The 27,806-nt window shown below is 41.1% G+C and overlaps 1 pseudogene; it reads right to left on the bottom strand.

The window, feature by feature from the left end:
* Nucleotides 1-319: 319 nt before the first annotated feature.
* LOC113881430 lies at nucleotides 320-27,700 on the bottom strand (annotated as a pseudogene).
* Nucleotides 27,701-27,806: the final 106 nt, after the last annotated feature.

Below are 27,806 nucleotides of genomic sequence, written 5' to 3'. Positions count from 1 at the left end.
TAGTGCAGAGAAGAAGCTTTAGTATCAACTGTCTGATCAAAGTCTGATTCAAAATCTTTTCTATTATTTCTCTTTCCAGTCTTGTTACCCCTACCATCTGTTATGGAGAGAGTAAATATTAGTTTAAAAGAGAATTAAAGAGCATTACCTGTTGGCTGAAGTCCAGAGTGTTTGGGGAAAGAGAAAGGAAGAAATATAATAAATGGAGGAAAGTCAGTCTCTAAAACACAATGTTCCCAGGCCCAGATGAGTCTTCTAAGATTTCTCTAATACCACAGCCCACATCACATGAGGCCAGCCTGCAAGGCTGTGTATTCTATCACATGAGGCCAACCTGCAAGGCCAGACAGGAGAGCAGACATCAAGAGCATGAAGCTTTCCTCTCACAAATGGAATGTAATTTCATCAGCCTTAGTGTCCGTCTGTCCCAGGGTCTCCACCCTAAATCACCATGCATGCTAACCTTTTTCCTAGCTCTAAATGCCATAATCTCTTATGTTTCAAACATAAGTTTCTAAGTTTCCAAGGCCTATTGAATCCTAGACTTTCAGGAAATTGAGGTCAATAGGGGCTTCCCAGGTAGATCTAGTGGTAAAGAACCTGCCTGCCAATGCAGGAGACATAAGAGAAGTGGGTTCGATCCTTGGGTGTGGAAAATCCCCTAGAGGAGGGCATGGCAACCCACTCCAGTATTTTTGCCTGGAGAATCCTATGAACAGAGGAGCCTGGCAGGCTACCGTCCATGGGATCACAGGGTCAAATACGACTGAAGTGATTTAGCAGGCATCCACGCAAGGGACGGAAAGGCTTTAGATGAGTTCTTTGATATACAGAGAACTAACTGAGCAAAGCCATATTTCTTCACTCAAAAGTGGGTGTCAGCTGCCAACAGGTTCCTTACCTTTCTGATTCCTAAACTAGATGAACAACCTGATCCCAAGGAAGAGCAGACCCAGAACAAAGCCCCTGACTCCACTCATCATCCTGCTCTGAGCAGAGTCAGATCATGCCCCTAGAAAAGAAGTCAGTTTCAGTGATCTTTATCCCAATCCAACTTCCCTAAGCTTTGAGGATGGGAGAAGAAGGTTGCCTGGAAGAATTAGAATACTTGGTCATTACAAAAAAGAGATTAAAAATCACACAGAGTAGCTATGAGGTTAAGGCATCGAACTCATTTAAACATCACAACCCTGACATAAAGCCATGACTTCTCCATCTCATGGTTGTGGAGCCTGGGACTCAAAGATGTTAAGTAGCTTGTCTAGTATGACAGAGCTAATAAAAGGCAGCGCTGAGACTGGACTCCTCTCATATCAAGGAGGTCCCTACATTGTAGAGGATGTGCTGCTTCTCATATAACAGTGAACCCAGAGCAACAGCATTAGATGTACAAGTCCAGCCCAACAAAGGGGGCTGATGAACTGTGATATCACGGAGACTCAAAGTAGGGACACCTCTTCTCTGTCTGCCAGGAAGAACTGTCTCACCAGTAGGTATAGGTATTGATAGAAACTATCAAAGCATATCTGTAAACTATCAGAGGATTTCTAACACAGGCTATCACAGAGCTACTCCCCAACAATTTGTGCTAAGAAAGAAAGAGCATGAAGCAAATAAAAAATATGGTGTGGAGAGAGGAGAAACCTGACACTCAGAGGTGAGCAAGCCCCCTTCTTGGTGGGTGAGGAACTTACGAGATCAGAAAGCTTCTCACTCCATTCCACTGTGAGAGGGCTCGTCTGGCTGGGGTGCTCCACTTGGCAGGTGTAGACCTCTCCACTCTGAGGAACTGTTTCAAGCATCACCATGGTCTGGAAGGTCCAGTCTCCATTCTGGATCAGGCCTGTGGAGATCACTCCAGCCTCTTCATGGCCGTTCTGGAACCACCTGACTTCAACGTGTCCTGGATAGAAACCATTCACAGAGCAGACCAGGAGGTTGTGGTGCTGCAGAGGCTGGGTCTTTGCAGGATACACAGTCACTGTAGGCTCCACTGGGAGGAAAACAGCAGAGGGACTAAGTGAAGGAGACAGTAAGTCTCCCTGACTGGCTGCCTTTCTTCATTTAGTCTGCTGTTCCAGACTGCAGGCTTGGACAAGCCCCGCTAGAGCTGGCCATGTGGCTAAATAGCAGTGCCATGAGCCTTGTCTTTAATCTGTAACGTGAACACATTAGATTTGAGAGATGTGGAGGAAATTTGTGGGTTTCTTTATCCAATGAACCATTTATTCATTATTCAATTAAAGTGTTTACAATTTTTTGCAAAGCAATTGTGTATCATTAATAGTACAACTTCTGTAACCATGCTGCCTGGGTTCAGTTCCAAGCTCTCTCTTTTACTGATGGATCCTAGTGTAATATTCGCATTCTCTGTGCCTCAGCTTTATGACCTACCAGGGAGGATAATAATATAAAGTGATCTCTGAAGGTTATCTGAGGATGACTGCACCTAAAGTATGTTAAGCCACAACTGGAATTTAGCCTTCAATATGTGTTAGCTACATATTATTTTTGTTTCATTAGAGAGAAAATATGGTTCAAAGTAATGTGGATAACTTAGGAAAGAGTAGTAGGGTAAGTGTAGAGATAAAATATGAAATCCTGGGAAAGCTGTGTCCAGGCACTCACACTTTAGAGCACCTCAGTTTGGGACAGGGTTTGGAATTCACTGATACATGGTCTTAGTGCCTCATTCTTAACTCCACCAGCCACAATAAACACAGTTAAAACAAACAAACAAACAAACAAAAACAAGAAGGAGAAACCTGGAGGAAACACTTTTACAATTTCACCAAATAAGATTTAAGATCGATGGTAAACCATTACTAACATTTTCTCAGTCTATTACATTAAATTAAAATATTTAAATTTCTAAAATGGAAAATAATGAACTGAATCAAAATATAAACCCCAAACTGGAGAAAATCATCAATGTGTTCATCTTAACACATAAAGAACCCATAAAATCACAGAGGAAAATACTAGGACCAGAGAGATAAGAGACAATATGTAATTCTTAAGGCAGTAATAACAATTAGCCAATAAATATGTGAGAAATGTTCAAGAATTTTGGAAATAAAAAATTTTTAATTAAAAATTTTAAAAAGTAAAGTTTAAATTAAGTATTTGACTATCAGATCACATCAGATCAGTCGCTCAGTCGTGTCCGATTCATTGCAACCCCATGAATTGCAGCACACCAGGCCTCCCTGTCCATCACCAACTCTTGGAGTTCACTCAGACTCATGTCCATCGAGTCAGTGATGCCATCCAGCCATCTCATCCTCTGTCGTCCCCTTCTCCTCTTGCCCCCAATCCCTCCCAGCATCAGAGTCTTTTCCAATGAGTCAACTCTTTGCATCAGGTGGCCAAAGTACTGGAGTTTCAGCTTTAGCATCATTCCTTCCAAAGAAATCCCAGGGCTGATCTCCTTCAGAATGGACTGGTTGGATCTCCTTGCAGCCCAAGGGACTCTCAAGAGTCTCCTCCAACACCACAGTTCAAAAGCATCAATTCTTCAGTGCTCAGCCTTCTTCACAGTCCAACTCTCACATCCATACATGACAACTGGAAAAACCATAGCCTTGACTAGACGACCTTTGTTGGTAAAGTAATGTCTCTGCTTTTGAATATGTTATCTAGGTTGGTCATAACTTTCCTTCCAAGGAGTAAGCGTCTTTTAATTTCAGGGCTGCAGTCACTATCTGCAGTGATTTTGGAGCCCAGAAAAATAAAGTCTGACACTGTTTCCACTCTTTCCCCATCTATTTCCCACGAAGTGATGGGACCGGATGCCATGATCTTCGTTTTCTGAATGTTGAGCTTTAAGCCAACTTTTTCACTCTCCACTTTCTCCTTCATCAAGAGGTTTTTAGTTCCTCTTCACTTTCTGCCATAAGGGTGGTGTCATCTGCATATCTGAGGTTATTGACATTTCTCCCAGCAATCTTGATTCCAGCTTGTGTTTCTTCCAGTCCAGCGTTTCTCATGATGTACTCTGCATAGAAGTTAAATAAGCAGGGTGACAATATACAGCCTTGATGTACTCCTTTTCCTATTTGGAACCAGTCTGTTGTTCCACATCCAGTTCTAACTGTTGCTTCCTGACCTCCATACAAATTTCTCAAAAGAGGCAGGTCAGGTGGTCTGGTATTCCCATCTCTTTCAGAATTTTCCACAGTTTATTGTGATCCACACAGTCAAAGGCTTTGGCATAGTCAATAAAGCAGAAATAGATGTTTTTCTGGAACTCTCTTGCTTTTTCCATGATCCAGCGGATGTTGGCAATTTGATCTCTGGTTCCTCTACCTTTTCTAAAACCAGCTTGAACATCAGGAAGTTCACGGTTCACATATTGCTGAAGCCTGGCTTGGAGAATTTTGAGCATTACTTTACTAGCGTGTGAGATGAGTGCAATTGTGTGGTAGTTTGAGCATTCTTTGGCATTACCTTTCTTTGGGATTGGAATGAAAACTGACCTTTTCCAGTCCTGTGGCCACTGCTGAGTTTTCCAAATTTGCTAGCATATTGAGTGCAGCACTTTCACAGCATCATCTTTCAGGATTTGAAAGAGCTCAACTGGAATTCCATCACCTGCAGTAGTTTTGTTCGTACTGATGCTTTCTAAGGCCCACTTGACTTCACATTCCAGGATGTCTGGCTCTAGGTGAGTGATCACACCATCATGATTATCTGGGTTGTGAAGATCTTTTTTGTACAGTTCTGTGTATTCTTGCCATCTCTTCTTAATATCTTCTGCTTCTGTTAGGTCCATACCATTTCTGTGCTTTATCGAGCCCATCTTTGCATGAAATATTCCTTTGGTATCTCTGATTTTCTTGAAGAGATCCCTAGTCTTTCCCATTCTGTTGTTTTCCTCTATTTCTTTGCATCGATCGCTAAAGAAGGCTTTCTTATCTCTTCTTGCTATTCTTTGGAACTCTGCATTCAGATGTTTATATCTTTCCTTTTCTCCTTTACTTTTCGCTTCTCTTCTTTTCACAGCTATTTGTAAGGCCTCCCCAGACAGCCATTTTGCTTTTTTGCATTTCTTTTCCATGGGGATGGTCTTGATCCCTGTCTCCTGTACAATGTCACGAACCTCATTCCATAGTTCATCAGGCACTCTATCTATCAGATCTAGTCCCTTAAATCTATTTCTGACTTCCACTGTATAATCATAAGGGATTTGATTTAGGTCATACCTGAATGGTCTAGTGGTTTTCCCTACTTTCTTCAATTTAAGTCTGAATTTGGAAATAAGGAGTTCATGGTCTGAGCCACAGTCAGCTCCTAGTCTTGTTTTTGCTGACTGTATAGAGCTTCTCCATCTTTGGCTGCAAAGAATATAATCAATCTGATTTTGGTGTTGACCATCTGGTGATGTCCATGTATAGAGTCTTCTCTTGTGTTGTTGGAAGAGGGTGTTTGTTATGACCAGTGCATTTTCTTGGCAAAACTCTATTAGTCTTTGCCCTGCTTCATTCTGTATTCCAAGGCCAAATTTGCCTGTTACTCCAGGTGTGTCTTGACTTCCTACTTTTGCATTCCAGTCCCCTATAATGAAAAGGACATCTTTTTTGGGTGTTAGTTCTAAAAGGTCTTGTAGGTCTTCATAGAACCGTTCAACTTCAGCTTCTTCAGCATTACTGGTTGGGGCATAGACTTGGATTACTGTGATATTGAATGGTTTGCTTTGGAAACAAACAAAGATAATTCTGTCGTTTTTTGAGATTGCATCCAAGTACTGCATTTCGGACTCTTCTGTTGACCATGATGGCTACTCCATTTCTTCTGAGGGATTCCTGCCCACAGTAGTAGATATAATGGCCGCCATGGCTACGTGGGCACAGGAGGGTCTATCCCACATGGAAGGTCAGGAAGGGCGGTGGTGAGGAGATACCCCTTGTCCAAGGTAAGGAGCATTGGCTGCCCTTTGCTGGAGCAGCCGTGAAGAGATACCCCACATCCAAGGTAAGAGAAACCCAAGTAAGATGGTAGGTGTTGCAAGAAGGCATCAGAGGGCAGACACACTGAAACCATACTCACAGAAAACTAGTCAATCTAATCACACTAGGACCACAGCCTTGTCTAACGCAATGAAACTAAGCCATGCCCGTGGGGCAACCCAAGATGGGCGGGTCATGGTGGAAAGATCTGACAGAATGTGGTCCACTGGAGAAGGGAATGGCAAACCACTTCAGTATTCTTGCCTTGAGAACCCCATGAACAGTATGAAAAGGCAAAATGATAGGATACTGAAAGAGGAACTCCCCAGGTCAGTAGGTGCCTAATATGCTACTGGAGATCAGCAGAGAAATAACTCCAGAAAGAATGAAGGGATGGAGCCAAAGCAAAAACAATCCCCAGCTGTGGATGTGGCTGGTGATAGAAGCAAGGTCCAATGCTGTAAAGAGCAATATTGCATAGGAACCTGGAATGTCAGGTCCATGAATCAAGGCGAATTGGAAGTGGTCAAACGAGATGGCAAGAGTGAAGGTCGACATTCTAGGAATCAGCAAACTGAAATGGACTGGAATGGGTGAATTTAACTCAGATTTGGCTATAATGAAAGAAATATCTAACAAAAGGGAATGTAATATATATTTTATAATTATAAAAATAAATATTAACCACACAAATACTATTAGCATTCATTATAAAAAAGTAACAGTGTGTTAAGTGGCAAAGCTATCAATATAATTCAGAAAGCTGGTTTCACAAGCATTTCAACTATGTAAAAGTACATATTAAGAAAACCAAAAAAGCAAGAAATTTGGACATAAACAAAGCCTTAGAGTAATCAGAAGTGCCTCAGAAGTTCCCCATCTCTCAAGAATTAGTCTGCTCTTTGTCAATGAAATGCTTTTGCATGCAGACACCTGCACACTTATTTCTGGGGGGTCAGTATCAAGAGGGTGTGTACCTGGAGCAGGTGTGACTCTCCTCACATGCTGCCAATCCTTGAACATTCCTCACCTCTCCTTCCCAAACCCTCCCCCCAACCTCAGACACCTTGAAGTCCCCTCCCTCCTCTCTAACCACCCGCCCACCAGTGGTGACTCCCCTGCCCCCACCTCTTTTCTCCCACAAAGACCATCAAGGATGCCTGGAGTCTTCCTTCTGCACCCCTCCCCCCTCCCCCAACACACCCTCCCTCCTCGTCCTCCCAGATTCCAGGGTACTCCCCCCACCACACACACTGTCTCTTTCCTTTCACAGTAACTGACAAAGTCATACAGGCAGATGAAAGAAGAACCCATGGTAGTTGAGGGGTGCCTGTGGAGCCAATGAGGGAGCACTAGTGGCCCTCCTGTGCTTGGGCAGCCCTCATTGGTGGCCGTCACATCAGTTCCTTCCTGGGAGCCCACCAGGGTGACCGAATCCTGCTGTTCCCACAGCACATTTCATGGTGCAGGGCAAGTCCAAGTGTCATTTCTCCAGGCAACATGCTCTCACAGGAACTCTCCTTAAGCATACTTGCTCATAATACAACACATTCACCGGGACTCAGTCTCTCTATCTTTGTCTCTCTCTCTCTCTGACACACACACACACACACACACACACACACACACACACACACACTGTCCCCAGTCCCCTGGCCGCCCACCCCTGTGCTCACCTTGCTGCTGCACCATGAAGCTCTCACCAATCCAGTAGTTGTATCTGCAGAACGTGTCCACCACAGCCTGCGTTCACTCCACAAAGTCCTTCTGATGATTCCAACTCTCAGCGAAGAGCCTGCCCTGCTCGGTCACTGCCCTGAACTCACCCACATCATCGCTGACAAAATGCACCAACTCCTTCTGGTTATAGAAGTATCTGGCCAAGAACCGTACCTGCTCAGTCCGGATGGAGAAATGACACTCGGACTTGCCCTGCACCATCAAATGTGCTGTGGGCACACCAGGATTCGGTCACCCTGGTGGGCTCCCAGGAAGGAACTGATGTGACGGCCACCAATGAGGGCTGCCCAAGCACAGGAAGGCCACTAGGGCTCCCTCATTGGCTCCACAGGCACCCCTGAACCACCACGGGCCCTTCTTTCATCTGCCTACAGTGGAGGGAGGCGAAGGTGGGCAGAGGAGACCCCTCAGGTCTCCAAGTGGCTTCAGTGGTCGACTGGAGCCCTTCAAGCCTGAGCTGGACCAGGATTTTCCCCATCATCAGTCTTCCCTGAAGCCCCAACCAGAAAGACACTCATGACTCCCTCCTCTCACCCACCCACAAGTTCTTTAGCTCTTCCTCCAGAGCACTTACTTCTTTACTGGTGAGCTTCAGGCCTGTGCTGTCCCCTAGGAATCCAAAGAAGCTTAATATTTAGTAAAAGTGATGGACAAAATTCACCATACAAGAATTTATATGAGAGTGAGAAATGTCAAAAGAGAAATGTGCAAAATCTATAACAGAAAATTACAGGATGATCTAAATTACATTAGGGTGCCAAAGAAGTCATTTCTAAAGGAAGATGGTGATGATGTGATATGAAAGGTTAAGTGAATATGAGCTAGAGGAAAAGTGGGTATGAATCTCAGTTTGGGGGAAGTGGAGTCACATTTTAGATAAAATAATACAATGGGCCAAAATATGAAAGAATTGATGAATTTCCTCATCAGTTCAAGAAATGACAAGAAAAGGATTCACTGGAGCACTGAGAATGAGAGGAAGGAGAGTAAAGATGAGAAATCACAGGGAGCTGGGTGTATTAGCATTTTGGCTTTACAGTATTGATAAATACTGAAGATAAATATCAATAGTAGTAAAGAGAAACTACTGAAGAGTTTTGAGGATATTAAAAGCAACATCAGAATACAGGTCCACAATCCCACATCAGCATTTCTAAATCCAAAAAACTCAGAAAACCAGTTTAAAAAAAAAAAAAATTGGTGCAAAAATCCATTTGGAAGATCTTACCTGAGAAAGTTAGATGTGTCTCAGTTCTTATCATCATATGTGCGTTTATATTTTCAATATTTTAAACATCATACATATATGTATGCATATATTCAGGATTTCCCTGATGGCTCAGATGGTAAAGAATCTGCCTGCAATACAGGAGACATGGGTTCAACCCCTGGGTTGCAAAGATCCTCTGGAGAAGTAAAAAGCTACCCACTCCAGCATTCCTCCCTGGATAATTCCATGGACAGAGGAGGCTGGCAGGCTGAAGTCCACAGGGTCACAAAGAGTTGGACCCAACTGAGTGAAAATGTCAAAACAGAGTTAAAGAATAATCCTGCGATTAAGATGAATAAATGAAAGCATTTAACAATTTCAACATGTGGATTAGCCACTAAGTCGTGTCTGACTCTTTCGTGACCCCATGGACTGTAGCCTGCAAAGGTTTCTGTCCATGAGATTTCCCAGGTGAGAATACTGGAGTGGGTTGCTATTTTATTCTCCAGGGGATCTTCCTCACAGAGGGATCAAACTTGTGTCTCCTGCATGACAGATTCTTTATCACTGAGCCACCTGGGAAGCCCTTTCAATAACATAGAATATACAATTACTACAGAAGATTGAAGCATTTTACTGAAAAATTTGTGCAGTCACTACTACTTATGACTTACAAAAGCAAGTTGTTGAAAGTTAACAGATGATGAAGAACTCATGCAATATTGAAAAACATTGCATAAAGTAAAAAATAAAAATGCAGAGAGTTCCAGAAAAAACATCTACTTCTGCTTTATAGACTATGCCAAAGTCTTTGACTGTGTTGATCACAACAAACTGTGGAAATTTCTTCAAGAGATGGGAATACCAGACCACTTGACCAGCCTCCTGAGAAATCTGTATGCAGGTCAAGAAGTGACAGTTAGAACTGGACATGGAACAACAGACTAGTTCCAAATTGGGAAAAGAATATGTCAAGGCTGTATATTGTCACCCTGCTTATTTAACTTATATGCAGAATACATCATGAGAAATGCTGGGCTGGAAGAAGCACAAGCTGGAATCAAGATTGCCGGGAGAAATACCAATAACCTCAGATATGCGAAGAATTGATGCTTTTGAACTGTTGTGTTGGAGAAGACTCTTGAGAGTCCCTTGCACTGCAAGGAGATCCAACCAGTCCATTCTGAAGGAGATCAGCCCTGGGATTTCTTTGGAAGGAATAATGCTAAAGCTGAAACTCCAGTACTTTGGCCACCTCATGCAAAGAGTTGACTCATTGGAAAAGACTCTGATGCTGGGAGGGATTGGGGGCAGGAGGAGAAGGGGACGACAGAGGATGAGATGGCTGGATGGCATCACTGACTCGATGGACGTGAGTTTCAGTGAACTCCGGGAGTTGGTGATGGACAGGGAGGCCTGGCGTGCTGCGATTCATGGGGTCGCAGAGAGTCAGACATGACTGAGCAACTGATCTGATCTGATCTGATGCAGATAATACCACCCTTATGGCAGAAAGCAAAGAAGAACTAAAGAGCTTCTTGATTAAAGTGAAAGAGGAGAGTGAAAAAGCTGGCTTAAAACTCAGTATTCAGAAAACTAAGATCATGGCATCTGCTCCCATTACTTCAAGGCAAATAGATGGAGAAACAGTGACAGACTTTATTTTCTTGAGCTCCAAAATCACTGCAGGTGGTGAATGCATCCATGAAATTAAAAGATGCTCCTTGGAAGAAAGCTATGACCAACCCAGATAGCTTATTAAAAAGCAGAGGCATTACTTTGCCAATAAAGTCTGTCTAGTCAAAGCTATGGTTTTTCCAGTAGTCATATATGGATGTGAGAGTTGGACCATAAAGAAAGCTGAGTGCCAAAGAATTGATGTTTTTGAACTATGATGCTGGATAAGACTCTTGAGAGTCCCCTGGACTGTGAGGAGATCCAGCCAGTCCGTCCTAAAGGAAATCAGTCCTGAATATTCACTGGAAGGACTGATGCTGAAGCTGAAGCTCAATACTTCGACCTAGCTTTTTTGGTAAAACATGGTAAACCACAAGGAACTTTGGTAAACTTTGGTAAACCACAGGGAACTGAATTGAAAGGTGAGTAAAAGTATGGGTCTAGACTTTTTAGATATAACACAGTGCAATCCAATGTTTTTAACTTCAACACTGTTGACATTTTTGGATCAGGTAATTTTTTTGCTGTGAATGTGCTGTTTTGTACATTTTAATCCGTTTTCCTGCATCTCTGGCTTCTACACTCTAGATATCACAACAATCCCCCAGTTGTGACAATAAAAAATAGCTCCAGATATTGCCTAAAGTTGCTTGGCAAAGGAAGATGAAAGGGATATACCGTCTCTGGATAAGAATCATGGGGTAAACCATCTGAAAAATCTGTGATTAAAAAAGAAAAACATTGTTAATCATGGTGTGCTGAGAATTGGATTGTAAATGAAGTATTATATCTGTTAAAAACATTGATGTTATATGAAGTATGTTTTTTTTTAATCTGGACCCAGTGCAAAGCTATTTTTCCAGCACATTTGTTACTGAATTTGTTTGAGAGGAAGGTTTACTGATTTCTTTGCCTTGTCAACAGTTGCTTCAGCTGTGTCCGTCTCTTTGCTACACCTCAGACTGTTAGCTTGCCAGATTCCTCTGTCCATGGGATTCTCCAGGTAAGAATACCGAGGTGGGTTGCCATGCCTTCCTCCAGGGGATCTTCCCCATCCAGGGGTCGATCCCGCACCTCTCAAGTCTCCTGACCACTAGTGCCACCTGGAAGCCCCAGTCAGTCATTAAGCCATGTTAATTTATTCATCCTTCTTGATTTTCATTCCACTGAGCCATTACTTATATTTAGTAGTAAATTTCAGCCACAGCCATTTCATCCAGTACAATGGCCCAAACTGACTCATTTTCTAACTTTTGATTCCCTACTCTCAATAATACTAGTAGATATCAAATCGCCAGCCTTGGTCAGATACAGAACTCTCATTTCTGTAATCAAGTTCCCTCAGAAGGGGGAAACTAAGAAAAGATGACATTCTCAATTAGACAGATTAGCAAAACTGAACAGACCTTCCTAAATCTCTCTGGCCCTTTAGGTATGATTGTAGGGAGAAGAGGAACCTGGATCAGACCATCCATGTCTTGCTGCTAAGTAGCTTCAGTCGTGTCCGACTCTGTGCGACCCCATAGACGGCAGCCCACCAGGCTCCTCTTTCCCTGGGGTTCTCCAGGCAAGAACACTGGAGTGGGTTGCCATTTCCTCCTCCAATGCATCAAAGTGAAAAGTCAAAGTGAAGTCACTCAGTCGTGTCCGACTCCTAGCGACCCCATGGACTGCAGCCTACCAGGCTCCTCCATCCATGGGATTTTCCGGGCAAGAATACTGGAGTGGGGTACCATTGCCTTCTCACTATTCACAAATCCTCTGAGGTCCTACTTAACAGACAAGAAAGTTAAAAAATAAAGTGTGAAGTTGCTGTTTACTGTAGCTTGTATATCAACCTACATGGTTGGGTGAGCAATGTTAGTCCACAGTCATGTTCTGTCTATATAGTAACAGAACTATATGTATGGCCATACATATAGTTGGCCATCCCTTGGCCATGTGCCATTTAGCAAATAAAAATACACTGTGCCCAATTAAAGATTCTGGATAAATTATTTGCTGTTTATTTGAAATTCAAATTTAAATTTAACTGACTGTCCTATATTTTATTTGGCAACCAAAGCTCAACTTGATAATAAAGTTGATAATAAACTCCAGAGAAGAATTCATGTTCCTCAACACATAGCCATGATCTCTAGTACATAGTGTAAATCTTTATAGAAATTTTCAAATAATAAATGTGAAATGAATTAAAATTTCCCCTATATATTGAAATATACCATAAGGCACACTGATGTTACATATGAACATCAGAAATGTTACCAATTATTCAGACTCAGCTTAGCCACTATATATAGTATGAAGAATATGTCACAATTTTAAGGGACATGGCCTGAATACAGTGACAAAGCTAGCTCCCTTCCTTCCCCCATCCCATGATAGCTCACCCCCCTCACCCCCACCGGAAAGGTAGGCACTTATGTGGGGGTGTCCCTGGCCCAAGCCAGGGGAGGGTTCATCACCATCAGTATCACTGTCAGAGCTGCCATCCAGGAGCCTCTGGGGAAACAGTCACACCATGCTGGAGAACAGGAAAAGACAAGGTGTGGGGGAGCAGGGAAGTCTCACTCAGTAAAGACATGAGCCCTCCTCCACCCACATTCCAAGTGATACCAACAAAGGGCTCATATCTTTGTTCCTGGATTGGGTGAGCTCAGTATTGGAGAACCAATCAGCACCAGAGATGAGAAGCATCATCAGTTGCTGATCAGAGATTTAGTATGAGAGTCCTCTTCTGAAACTTTAGAATTTCTTCCCTTAAAAGGTTTTCATTTATTGCTTCAAAGGTTTGTCCAGTCACATATGAAACATTTTAATTGAGCCCTTGTTGTGAGCCATCTGTATGCTGGCCAGTGAATTATTAATATACTCAAGTTTGACTTTTAGGATTGCTTCTTTCCTCTGCATTTGGAGAAAGAGCTATTTTGACAAATGTATGTGTGGATGTGTTTAGAAGTTGAGGTGGTGGATAGAAAATGATTGCAAGTTAGGAGACCTTTAATCAGTCCCTTGTTGCACTGCAACTTAGTCTTACAGATTTGGGGAAATTACTTACCTTCTACAGTTGACCTTTCAGTTGCTTCAGTACTGAAAAGTGCTGTGATTCTGTGGACTCCTCAAGGAACAGTATCTCCTGGTAACTGATGATATGACAGAATTATCGCTGTTGATTAGACAGCAGCCTGTCCCTCCTAACAGCTTGAGACGTCTCAATAAACTAAAGAAAATTTAAAGCTAGACAATAATTTAACCCAAGTAAAAAGGTTTTTCAAATATGACTCCTGATACTGTCACTGACCTTAGTGACACCTCCAGAAAACACATTAAGAAGCTTAAAAGAGACAATCTCCGTGGACTAGAAGGTATTAAAGATACCTTTGTAGAGTACACAATCTAACAGTGTGAAAACGCCAACTGTCCAAATCAAAGTATGCAGGGAACTGAAGAATTGATAAAGGACTCAAAGTCAGTCTTTGGCCCAATGACTCAGTTTTAGCATAATTAGTGTTTCTATGAAAATGTGTTCAATTTTTTACTCCCAGTGCTTATTATGATTTCCTCATTTTATTGGAAATATGTCCCCTGAATACATCTCCTCTTGTGCTTTATCCTAAAGAAAGATATGGAAAGACCTTGCTCTTAAATTTATTATGATGTGTTCAAGAAATAGAACGCTATGAAAAGGAGACAAAAATATACAATGGAGAAAAGACAGTCTCTTCAATAATTAGTGCTGGGAAAACAGGGCTGCTCCATGTAAAAAAAATGAAATCAGAACATTCTCTAACACCATATACAAAAATAAACTCAAAATGGATTAAGGCTTAAATGTAAGACCAGAAACCACGTAAGTTCTAGACAAAAACATAGGCAGAACATTCCTTGAGATAGATCATAGCAGAATTTTATGGACCTGACTCCTAAAGCAAAGGGAATAAAAGCAAAAATAAACAAATGGGACCTAATTAAACCTAAAAGTTTTTGCATAGTAAAGGAAACCATTCACAAAATGAAAAGACTGAATGGTAGATAATATTTGCTAATAGCATAAATGACAAGGAATTAATATCAAAAATATATAAACAGCTCATATAACTCAAAATTAAATTAAAAAACCAAACAACCCAATTTAAAAATGAGCAAAATACCTGAATATGTATTTTTCTAAAGAAGACATACAGATGGCCACTGCTGCTGCTGCTGCTAAGTCGCTTCAGTCGTGTCCAACTCTGTGCAACCCCATAGACGGCAGCCCACCAGGCTCCTCTGTCCATGGGATTCTCCAGGCAAGAACACTGGAGTGGGTTGCCATTTCCTTCTCCAGTGCAGGAAAGTGAAAAGTGAAAGTGAAGTCACTCAGTCATGTCTGACTCATCGACCCCATGGACTGTGGCCCACATACCCAACATCATTGATCAACAAAGAAATACAAATTAAGACCACAATGAGATATAATCTCACACCTGTAGGAATGGTTATCATCAAAAAGAACACAAGTAACACATGTTGGAGAGGATGTAGAGAAAAGGGAACACTCGTACACTGTTGGTGGGAATGTGAATTGGTGCAGCCACTGTGGAAGATTTCATGGAGGTTTTTCAAGAAACCAAAAATAGAACCCAGCAATTCCATTCCTGGGTATATATCTAAAAAGAAAAAGGAAAGAAAACACTAATTCAAAATGATTGATGCAGCATTAATTATAATGGCCAAGGTATGGAGACAAGTTTAGTGTCAATCAACAGATGAATGGGTAAAGAAGATGTGGTATATATAGCCAACAAAAAATAATGAAATTTTGCCATTTGTAGCAACATAGACAGAATTGGAGCAGTGTTATACTAAGTGAAGTCAGGGAGAGCAAGACAGATATTGTACGATAGCTCTTATATGTGGAAATCTAAAAACTAAAATAAACTAGCATGTGCTTGTATGCTACGTCGCTTCAGTCGTGTCCAACTCTGTGCGATCCTATGGACTACAACCTTCCAGGCTCCCCTATCCATGGGATTCTCCAGGCAAGAATACTGAAGTGGGTTGCCGTGCCCTCCTCATGAAATCTTCCCAACCCAGGGATCAAACCCGTGTCTCTTATGTCTACCTGCATTGACAGGTGGGTTCTTTACCACTAGTGCCACTTGGGAAGCCCAAAACAAATTAGGATTTATAGCGAAAAGAATCAGATTCAAAGATATAGAGAACAAGCTAGTGGTTACGAGTGGGAAGAGGGAAATGAGGAGGGGCAAAAAAGGGAAGGGGGTTAAGAGGTACAAACTATTATGTATAAAATAAAAAATGAGCTACAAGGATATATTGTACAACAGAAGGAATGGAGCTAATATTTTATAATGTCTATAAATTGAGTTTAACCTTTTAAAATTGTAAATTACTATGTTGCATACCTGTATCATATAATATGCTCCCCCCCCACTCCAGTATTCTGGCCTGGAGAATTCCTAGAAGCCTCTTGATGAAAGTGAAAGTGGAGAGTGAAAAAGTTGGCTTAAATCTCAACATTCAAAAAAAGAAGATCATGGCATCTGGTCCCATTACTTCATGGGAAATAGATGGGGAAACAGTGGAAACAGTGTCAGACTTTATTTTTCTGGGCTCCAAAATCACTGCAGATGGTGATTGCAGCCATGAAATTAAAAGATGCTTACTCCTTGGAAGGAAAGTTATGACCAACCTAGATAGCATATTCAAAAGCAGAGACATTACTTTGCTAACAAAGGTTCGTCTAGTCAAGGCTATGGTTTTTCCTGTGGTCATGTATGGATGTGAGAGTTGGACTGTGAAGAAGGCTGAGTGCCGAAAAACTGATGCTTCTGAACTGTGGTGTTGGAGAAGACTCTTGAGAGTCCCTTGGATTGCAAGGAGATCCAACCAGTCCATTCTGAAGGAGATCAGCCCCGGGATTTCTTTGGAAGGAATGATGCTAAAGCTGAAACTCCAGTACTTTGGCCACCTCATGCGAAGAGTTGACTCATTGGAAAAGAGTCTGATGCTGGGAGGGATTGGGGGCAGGAAGAGAAGGGGACGACAGAGGATGAGATGGCTGGATGGCATCTCTGACTCGATGGACGTGAGTCTGGGTGAACTCCGGGAGTTGGTGATGGGCAGGGAGGCCTGGCGTGCTGCGATTCATGGGGTTGCAAAGAGTCGGACACGACCAAGAGACTGAACTGAACTGAACTGATAGTCCATAGGGTCACAAAGAGATAGGTGACTCCAAACCCCATAAGCGCAGCCATTACTTCATACAACCTCACTTTGAATTTCTGAGGAAAATAGTGCCCCTAGATCAAAACCATTCTCCTCACTTTAATTCATGGATATACATATCAATCAGACTACGTTTTTTAACAAATGGCAACATTTTATATGAATTGAGAGAACTGATGTGGTACAATTACAATTTATTCAGAATATTCCCATGACCAGCATTGTTAGTCACCTCTGGAAATGAAAAAGAGTTGCATTTCTCTTACGTGATGATACTCATAGCTCCCTACTAATCTCCTTCTAATAGAAGATAAGTTCAGTTCAGTTCAATCTCTCAGTCGTGTCCAACTCTTTGCGACCCCATGAATAGCAGCAGCACACCAGGCCTCCCTTCCATCACCATCTCCCAGAGTTCACTCAGACTCATGTCCATCGAGTCAGTGATGCCATCCAGCCATCTCATCCTCTGTTGTCCCCTTCTCCTCCTGCCCCCAATCCCTCCCAGCATCAGAGTCTTTTCCAATGAGTTAACTCTTTACATGAGGTGGCCAAAGTACTGGAGTTTCAGCTTTAGCATCATTCCTTCCAAAGAACACCCAAGGCTGATCTCCTTCAGCATGGACTGGTTGGATCTCCTTGCAGTCCAAGGGACTCTCAAGAGTCTTCTCCAACACCACAGTTCAAAAGCATCAATTCTTCAGCACTCAGCTTTTTTCACAGTCCAACTCTCACATCCATACATGACCACAGGAAAAACCATAGCCTTGACTAGACAAACCTTTGTTGGCAAAGTAATATCTCTGCTTTTGAATATGCTATCTAGGTTGGTCATAACTTTTCTTCCAAGGAGTAAGCGTCTTTTAATTTCATGGCTGCAGTCACCAGCTGTAGTGATTTTGGAGCCCAGAAAAATAAAGTCTGACACTGTTTCCCCATCTATTTCCCATGAAGTAATGGGACCAGATGCCATGATCTTCATTTTCTGAATATTGAGTTTTAAGCCAACTTTTTCACTGTCCTCTTTCACTCTCATCAAGAAGCTTTTTAGTTCCTCTTCACTTTCTGCCATAAGGGTGGTGTCCTCTGCATAGCTGAAGTTATTGATATTTCTCCTGGCAGTCTTGATTCCAGGTTGTGCTTCTTCCAGCCCAGTGTTTCTCATGATGTACTCTGCATATAAGTTAAATAAGCAGGGTGACAAAATACAGCCTTGACGTACTCCTTTTCCTATTTGGAACCAGTCTGTTGTTCCATGTCCAGTTCTAACTGTTGCTTCCTGATCTGCATATAGAGCACTCCAAATTCCTATATCGAATTTTGTTTTCAACTCTTAGTTAGGACTTATCAGTATAATGTAGTGTGAGTATGAACATTTTGGAATAAAACAGAAATGGTATCTCACTTACTTTGGAAACATAAATTTCTAGTAATGTGGAAAGTTCAAAACTTTTTGAAGAGGTTAGGTGAACATCATTATTGACCCTGAATTTAAGGAAAACCTATGTTCCCAAGCCCAGTGAGAGTTCAGTACAATTGGAAGTTGTGTCGTTGCAACCAGGAGAATATTACATTCAATATCGTAAAGCAATTTTGAGAATGTTGGAGGAGTATATAGCCCTCACTAATAACTGCTACAATGCATAATTTGGTCATTTGTTTATTCCATAACTTACACCAGGAAGATAAGTGTATAAAAACTGATGTTATTAAACATCCACCTAGAGATCTAAAGATGAGCTGAGTGAGAAAGACACCCTGCCAGAATTTATAGTTCAGAATTTGGGACCTGACCTTAAAGAAAAGTCTTTCAGAGGAGTCTAGTCAATTGTTAAAACGAGAACCAATGGCTCAGTTAACTTAAAAAATGACCTTGCTATATTGTTAACCAGAGCAGGGGAAAATGTTTTCTAATAACTACAGCAGAGACATTACTTTGCCAACAAAGGTCCATCTAGTCAAGGCTATGGTTTTTCCAGTAGTCATGTATGGATGTGAGAGTTGGACTGTGAAGAAAGCTGAGCGCCAAAGAATTGATGCTTTTGAACTGTGGTGTTGGAGAAGACTCTTGAGAGTCCCTTGGACTGCTAGGAGATCCAACCAGTCCATTCTGAAGGAGATCAGCCCTGTGTGTTCTTTGGAAGGAATGATGCTAAAGCTGAAACTCCAGTACTTTGGCCACCTCATGCGAAGAGTTGACTCATTGGAAAAGACTCTGATGCTGGGAGGGATTGGGGGCAGGAGGAGAAGGGGACGACAGAGGATGAGATGGCTGGATGGCATCACTGATTCGATGGACATGGGTCTGTGTGAACTCTGGGAGTTGGTGATGGACAGGGAGGCCTGGCGTGCTGCGATTCATGGGGTCGCAAAGAGTCGGACACAACTGAGCGACTGAACTGAACTGAATAACTACAGCAAAAGATAACATAATAACTATTAGAAGCATTAACCTTCTCCAAAAGTGAGGAAAAGTTACTACTCCTAAAAATTGTAAACTATGAAAAACACAAAAGGATAAAAAGAATCAGTCCTATAGTAATTAATTCTGCCATCTGGGCAAAATACATAGCAGTCAGTTTATGTCCTTCTGGAACAGGAGTTAAACACTAACTTCTTTTAGCTGTCATCATCTCTTTTGGTGCTACTACTGTTATTAACTGCAATAATTGCAATATCTCCAGTCTGACCATGATCCTTCCCCCACCCTAGAGTTCTATAGGCATGTGTTTTCAAGCTCGGCAAAACAAACTCCTTGTTATGCTCCTATATGGACAAATCACTGGAATGTTAACCCAGATGGGAATCTAAGAGTGCCTCTAGTTGTCCCCCTTTGTTAGTTAAAGATACAGTCACTATAAGAAGATTCACACTGCCAAAAGTTTGGCTATTTTCTCAGTGTTATTAATTATAATTTAAAAAGATTGTTGTCAGGGAATATATTCTATATGATTTTATTCCTGTGACCCTTTGTGCAACTTGTTTTATGGCCATAGCATATGGTTTATTTTGTAGATATTCTTTGTAACAATTAAGGAAATACATACCCTGTAGTTATTGGAGGTAGTCAAATTCATGTCAACTATAAATTAATAATTTTAGCTTCTTACATCTTTGAATTCTTTATATTTGTTTGCATGAATCTACAGAGATGTTTTTCTGCCTTCTATCTACTTTCTCTGAAGAAGGGAACGACAATCCACTCCAGTATTCTTGCCTGGAGAATTCCATGGACAGAGGAGCCTGGTGGGCTATAGCCCATGGGGTCGCAAAGAGTAGGTCTCAATCGAGCGACTAATACTTCATTTCATCTACTTTCCAATTTCCCATGCCACCACAATGAACGTTACCAAACTCAAGTTTGGCTGTTCACTGCTCCAGAGTTAACCAATACTTCGAATGCCGGCAGCCCACCACCTTCTTGGGCTGTTGGTTTTCTAAATAAGGTCCCTATTCCTTGTCCTAACACATTGTCTCTCAGTTGACTGGCCTGTTGCATTGGCAAGCCGTAGGAGCTTAGACTCAGTAAGTGTTGAAGCCCATCATTAGCCTAATAAAAGAGTTCAAGAAATACCCACGATTGGATATTTGATTCATTTTGATATATGGCAAAACCAATACAATATTGTAAAGTTAAAAAATAAAAAAAATAAAAATAAAACGCAAAAAAAAAAAAGAAAAAAAACCAAGGAAAAGAGAAAAAAGAACAGGATTACAGAAATTATCAGGGCATCAAGCCCTGACAAGTCACCTATATTTCTTAGATTTTTTTTTGCCCCTTTCTGTAGCCCATGGTGTGAAGAAACTTGTGTTTTTGTCTTTGAAAACACAAAATGTAGGAGACTGCCATGAAATGGGTTCAACAAGGGTTTGTTCTAGTTTAGGCAAATATTCCTAATCAGAGAATACAGAAAATCCAAGAAAAAACAAGAAAGGAAACAGGAAAATCTTTGGAGTGACAAAACTTCAGTAATGTAAATAAAACCATTATTGTTTTATGATGCATTTCTATTCTTTCTACTTCCTTCCTTGAAACTGTATAAAGCAGAAGTTGTTCACTCCATATTTATTTGAGAAAGACTTTATGAAGAATATGGACAGAAGATGAGTTCAGATGCACAGGAGACAGTAAAGGTTAAAAACAGAAAGCACCAGAAAAAAATGAACATAAGGTATTGCAATCAATATTGAGGACTTCCAGGTCAAGAATAGGGGCTGAGGAAGCCATCAAGAAGCACATCTTCTGCAGGGTCACTCAACCAAGAGGAAACTAGACCCTAAGAAGTACTATTGTGGAAAAATTGAGTGAATTAGGAAACTTTTTCATGCTTCTGGGACAGAAGGTTTTTGCTTGAGTGTCACCACCTTCACTTCAGCTCAGGAGTCCTGCAAAAGATAGAAGAGAGAGTTGTTTCCAGATCTAATTCTGCAAGCAGTTTTTTGCTCCTCTTTCAAGGGCCTCATGTTAAAGCATTGTAGTAAGAAGGAACACAAAATAAGTCTCCCTGAGCCAAAAGCTACTTTAGAGCATAGGCCTTCTGTTTTGTGGAGAGAAGAAGCTTTAGTGGAAACACCCGATCATATGTCAGATCCAGTCCTTCCCATTATTTCAGTCTCTGTCTTGCAGCTTCTACCACCTGTTCTAGGGAGACTACACATGTTTCTAAAAGAGAGTTAAAGAGCATTACCTGTTGGCTGAAGTGCGGGGTGTCCCAGGAAAGAGAAGGGAAGATACATGCTAAAAATATATGGAGGCAAGTTAGTCCCCAGATACAATATTCCCAGCCTCTGAACTCAGATTTCCCTAATACCAAATCCATATCACATGATGCCAGGGCAAGAAAGAGAGCAGACACTGAGAGCTTGTGACCTAATAAGCTTCTGTCACATAAATTCAGTGTAACTTCTTCAGTCTTAGTGTCTCTTCCTGCATTTGCCCCAGGATCTCTACCACAAATCTCCATGCATGTTAACATTTTCCTTATATCTGCAAGCCATCACCTCATATTTAACCATAGTTAACCATGGACTGTCAATTTCCAGATTTCAGGAAATTTGAGGTCAACTAGGAAAAGAAAGATTTTATAAAGGGTTGTTGAGAGACCCTTTATAGAGAATTAACTGAGCAAAGTCATATTTCTTCCCCCCAAAGTCTGTAAGGAGTGTCAGCTGCCAACAGGCTCCTTACCCTTCTGATTCCTGAAGTGTGTGAACAGCCCCACCACAAGGAAGAGCAGACCCAGAGCAAAGCCCCCGACTCCACTCATCATCTTGCTCTGAGCAGAGTCAGACTGTGCCCCTGAGAAAAGAAGCTAGTTTTAGTGATTTTTAGCCCAATTCTAACTTCTCTGAGACTTTGAGACTCAAAACTGTGAGATTAGGGGGAAAAAAGTTTACCCTGGAAAAATAATTCACCATTTCTGGAAAAGAGATTTAAGAATCACACCGAGCAGATACAAGCCGAGCATTAAACTCATTTAAATATCACATAAGGCTGCTACTTCAACATCTTAAGGGTGAGGTGCCAGGAACTCAATGATGTTAAGTAATTTGTCTAGCATGACAGAGCTAATAAAAGGCAGAGCTAAGACTGGACTCACTTCATAACAAGAAGGGCCTTACATTGTAGAGGATGTATCCCTTGTCAAATAACAATGAACTCAGAGCAACAGGGTCAGAAGTGCAAGCCCAGCCTGACAAAGGGAACTGGTGTCCTGGGCCATGGGGTGACCCTGAACTGTGATATCACTGGGACATTCAAACTAGGAACAACTCTATTCTGCTGTCAGGTATAACTGCCTTCCTGGAGAGTATAGGTATTAGTCGAAACTATCACAGGATATCTATAAATATCAAAGGATTTCTATCACAGGATAGTCACAAGACTATTCTAATAACCTAAGCTGAAGGATAGAAGAAAATAGAGCAAATGAAAATAGGCTGCAGGGAGAGGAGACACCTGACACTCAAGAGTAAGCAAGCCCCCTCCTTGGTGAGTGAGGAATTTATGAGATCAGAGAGCTTCTCACTCCATTCCACTGGGAGAGGGCTTGTCTAGCTGGGGTGCTCCACTTGGCAGGTGAAGACCTCTGAGGAACTCTTTCAAGCATCACCACGCTCTGGAAGGTCCAGTCTCCATTCTGGATCAGGCCTGGGGAGATCACTGTAGCCTCCTCTTCATGGCTGTTCCGGAACCACCTGACTTCAATGTGGCCTGGGTAAAAACCATTCACAGAGCAGACCAGTAGGTCGTGGTGCTGCAGAGGCTGGGTCTTTGCAGAATACACAGTCGCTGTAGGCTCCCCTAGGAGAGAAAAGATGGAGGGAATCAGTGAGGAAGACACAGTAAGTCTCCCCAGTTGGCTGCCTTTCTGAATCCACTGTTTCCAGACTGTGGCCTCAGGCAGGCCTCACTCAAAACCAGCCAACTGGCCAACTTTAGAAGTTAGTGCCACGACCCTGAATTTAACCTTTACAGCACTGGCACATTAGTTTGAGAGATGTTGAGGATACTTACATGTCTTTTTTTTTTCTCCCCATTTCAGGAAACATTTATTGCTGAATTTTTACAAATCTGCGTAAAGCATATAGTATTTAATTAAAAGTGTCATTTCTGAATCCATGTTCTTGGACTCGAATCCAGACTCTGCCTCTTACTGATTGATCCTGGGAGATTTTTACATTGCTCTGTGCCCATCTTTCTCACCTACAGAAAGGAATAATAATACTAGTTCACCTCCTAGGGTTATGTGAAGATTAAAGCACCCAAAGTATGTAAAGCGGTAACTGGAGTTTAGCCTTCGGTGGATCACAGCTATTTATTATCCTTGTTCAATTTGAGAGAAACTATGATTCAAAGTGGGGTGGGTAAATTAGGGAAGAGCAGTGGGGTAGCTACAAGGATAGAGGATGAAGTCCTGGAGGAAAGCTGTCTCCAGGCACTCACACCTTAGAACACCTCAGAAATAGTTCTACCCTAGTAAGATGGAAAGACATAGGTGAATCTCTAACTCTGAGTTGAATTCCAAAAAAAGCATGAGTCCAGAAGGAGAAGGAAAGAAAGTCATTAATTTAAAAAAGAATTCTTATAATTAAACTCTGCTGATCAATCCCTCTCCTTTGCAAAACAAGTGAATTTACTATTGGAATTATTATCACTTTATAATTTTCTCCCTTTTCAAGAGCTTCCCAGGTGCAGCTGGTGGTAAAGAACCTGCCTGCCAATGCAAGAGACATAAGAGATGAGGGTTCCATCCCTGTGTCAGGAAGATCCCCTGGAGGAGGGCATAGCAACCCACTCCAGTATTCTTGCCTGGAGAATCCCATGGACAGAGGAGCTTGGAGGGCTACTGTCCATAGGGTTGCAAAGAGTCGGACATGACTGAAGCAACTTAGCATGCACATTCTTTTTAAGCTGACACTTGAGTTAGGGGCAGGGTCTGGGCCTCATTAGTATATGTGCCTAGTGTCTGAGATAATCTCTGACAATATCAGCCTTAATAAATACAAGTTTAAAATAAAATAATGGAGAAACTTGGAAGAAAACAATTTAAAATATTCTAAAATGGTAAGTTTAAAATTGATGGTAAATCATTCCTAACAAGTTTGCAGCATATTTCATTAAACAAAATGTTTAAATTTCTGTCATTGAAAATAATAAATGGAGTCAAAAATATAAACCACACTTGAGAAAAAGATGAATCAAATATCAAATAGTGTTAATTTTGCTGGATACAGAACCCATATCACTGAGAAAAACACCAGGACCCTAGAAATAATAGAGAATAAATAATTGCTAGAGCAATAACAATAAGAGGCCAATAAATATGTGAGAGCTGTTCAAGAATCTTAGAAATCAAAGAAATACAAATGTTTTAATAAATATAAAATGTAAACTGAGTACTTGGCACTATACATCTTTGAAAAAGGATCTGATATCTGATAAAGGGGATTGTGAGGTAAACTCTTACAATTATAAAAACAAATGATATGAAACTACCCTAATAGTATTAGCATTATAAAAATAGTAATGTCCGTATGTTAAAAAATCATAATTCAAAAGTCTGTCTTTTCATTTCAACTATGTAAAAATACATAGACTAAAGGGGGAAAAAGGAAAAGATTTACACAGAAAAGAAGTCTCAGACAGATCAGAGAAGCTACAGAGGCTCCCTTCCCCCACCTTTCAGAAAGGAGTCTGCTATGTTTTTCTCAATGAAACACTCTTGCACACAAATGCCTGCACACTCGTTTCTGGGATGTCAGTATTAAATCTGGGTCTCCTGCAGTGACAGCAAATGTCAGATCCACCATACCCAGTGCTCACTTCTGTCATGTTTCTTCTCATTTCACCCTCCTCTTAGTCATACCACAAATAGCCAGTCTCCCCCGCCTTGAAAAATCTAAGTTCCCTTGCTCTCTGCATCACATTCTCTCGGTTTTCATCAATATCACTGGTACTCCTACTAAGACCCCTTTGCTGACTTACTGGCCCTGGCTCGCTTCTTGTCTTCTGCTACTTACTCCCTCTCCACGTGCAACTTTAACACAGTTGTCCATGACCACAACATATATATATCTTCAGCCCTGGCTTCCCCATGAATTCCAGTCTCATAAATACAACTAGTGCCTTGACAGCTCCACATAAATGTCCCAAAAATTATTTTAAGCTTAAATAAATCTTTTATTCCTAACCACTTACCTCAAATTTTTTCCTCCCTTAGTCTTCCCTATCTCAATAAGCAGGATCCTTACATTTATTCCAGCAATTCAAGACAGAGTCTTGAGGGATAAGCTTGATTTTTCTACTCCTCCCTAATATAATTTATTAATAAGGCATACAAATATCTATTTCAAATCTATTCCCTTTCTCTCTACCACTGTCTTTGTCACCACCACAATAAATGAGGACATAAGCACGTCTTCCCTGGAGAATTCTATTGCAATCCTATGTGGTCTCCCTGATGAATCCCTATAATCCAATATACACTAGAATTAATTTTTTAATAAATATAAACTGACTCTTTTTGTAACCCTTCAGTAGCTTCACATATCTTTTTCCATAAATTAAAAAAAAAATCTTACCTTAGCCATCAGGGCCAAATTATTTGGCTCCTAATTTACTTTCCAACCTCGTATTTCTACTCATCAACTTACTTATTCTGCTTCAGCCACTCTAGCCTTTTTCCATCCTTTAAACACATCACATACCTTGCCACACTTGGTTCTTTCTCAGTTGTCTTATGTCTTTTACATAACCACTTCCTTCTCATCACTCATTTTTCAACTATTAATAAAAGTCTCAGGGAGGCCTCCCTAGCAACTTGAACTGAAGTCAAGTGAATCCCATTTTCTCTGTCCCATGACCCTGATATATTTTTTATCATAGCACTATTGCTCTCTGAAATATTTTTCTTTGTTAATTGGATTACCTTTCTCTCCTGTCACTAGCCAAGTTCCATGATAATTGGGATTTTTCTAGCAATATTATTCATATAGAATTCTGAGTTCAGACAGAGCCCTGTATATAATAGTTGCTCAGAAAAACATCAGTGACCTAAACAAATAAATTCATGGTCTGAGGAATTGATTATTATGAGGATCTTGGAAAAGAAGAAGGAGCTCCTGTTCCAACACTCTTTCATTTTAATGATATTATGTCCCTTCCACTTGCTGTAAAAAATTCAGACAAAATTCCTCTTTCTTCTTCTACTATTTGCCTGAAACATTCATAGGAAAGAAAAAGGTGATTTTTAAGCAAAAGGGAAATTTTCATTAAGTTTTATCTCATCCAGTGGATCTATTATAATGCTAGGGGTCTGTACAAATGTTGGGGACTTTCAGTAATGGCGATGACAAAGCTCGGGAAAAGTAGGGAAGAACTAGAAGGAGAGATAACAAAACATGATTAATTAAGGAACATAGTAGGCATGATGAAAAAACCTTTTATTTATTCTCTACTAGTTGAATCTCTTCTCATGTGCTCAAATCAAAGAATGAAGAGATGTAGGAGAAATAATCTAGAAAGTTTCAAAATATATTCCTAGTGAACACTAACCTGTGTTAGGTTTTCAGAAGATGCTTTAAGTTCTTTAAAGCATCAAAGAACATCCCATGTATGGTCCTCATCTAAATAGTCATTTCAAGTACTAAAGATTACTAGAAGCTGTTTAAACTTTATCCAGCTTTATCCTGAAGACACAGAGAGAAAACTAGTCCCAGCTTTTGCCAGAGAACCTCCAGGGCAGGGATATAGACATTTTTAACATTAGGGTTCAGGGGAAAGAAAAGATATGGGGGAGATCCTTTGATATATTCTCACATATTAGAGAGAGGCACCAACATCACAGATCCTCTTGAGGACATAACACAGAATCTTCTAGGAGGGATCTTTCTAATTCTTTACAGTTTCTCATAAAATTCTAAGAGAAAGTTTCCCTTTCCCTGGCATAACTCAACATAATAAAGGAAAATGCCAATGGGGAATTATTTTGACAACTTTATTTCTAAATCCTTTTAAGACACTGAAAGAATGGGATGGAAGGCTAGGGATGTTCTATTGGAGGAGAAGTGAAGAAAAAAAACTGTCTTATACATACGGAAGCCCCTGATGCAGCTCTATAGAGGGCAACTTATCTACACACTTTTTGTTGTAGAAAGAATTGGGGATCCATATGACAGAGATAGCTGGTCATTGAAGATTATATCACAATATTTAAGGGACATGACCTGGACACAGTGACAAAACTAAGTTCCTTCCTTCCCCTACCCCACAATAGCTCACTATCCAAGGTATATGCTTACATTGGGTCTCCCTGGCCCAAGCCAGGGGAGGGCTCAGCACCAATTGTTCTGTCAGAGCTGCCATCCAAGAGCCTCTGAACAAATATAGGCATACCATGCTGGAGAACAGGAAAGGGCAAGGTGTGAGGGGAGCAGGCAAGTCCACTCAAATGGGTTCTGTGATCCTCCTCCACCCAAGTGATAGCAACCAATCCAGACTTTAT

The sequence above is a fragment of the Bos indicus x Bos taurus genome, chromosome 23 (assembly GCF_003369695.1).
Source record: "Bos indicus x Bos taurus breed Angus x Brahman F1 hybrid chromosome 23, Bos_hybrid_MaternalHap_v2.0, whole genome shotgun sequence".
NCBI classification, from domain to species: Eukaryota; Metazoa; Chordata; class Mammalia; order Artiodactyla; family Bovidae; genus Bos; species Bos indicus x Bos taurus.
The sequence above is the reverse complement of the archived record's forward strand: the minus strand, read 5'-3'. Positions and strand labels throughout refer to the sequence as shown.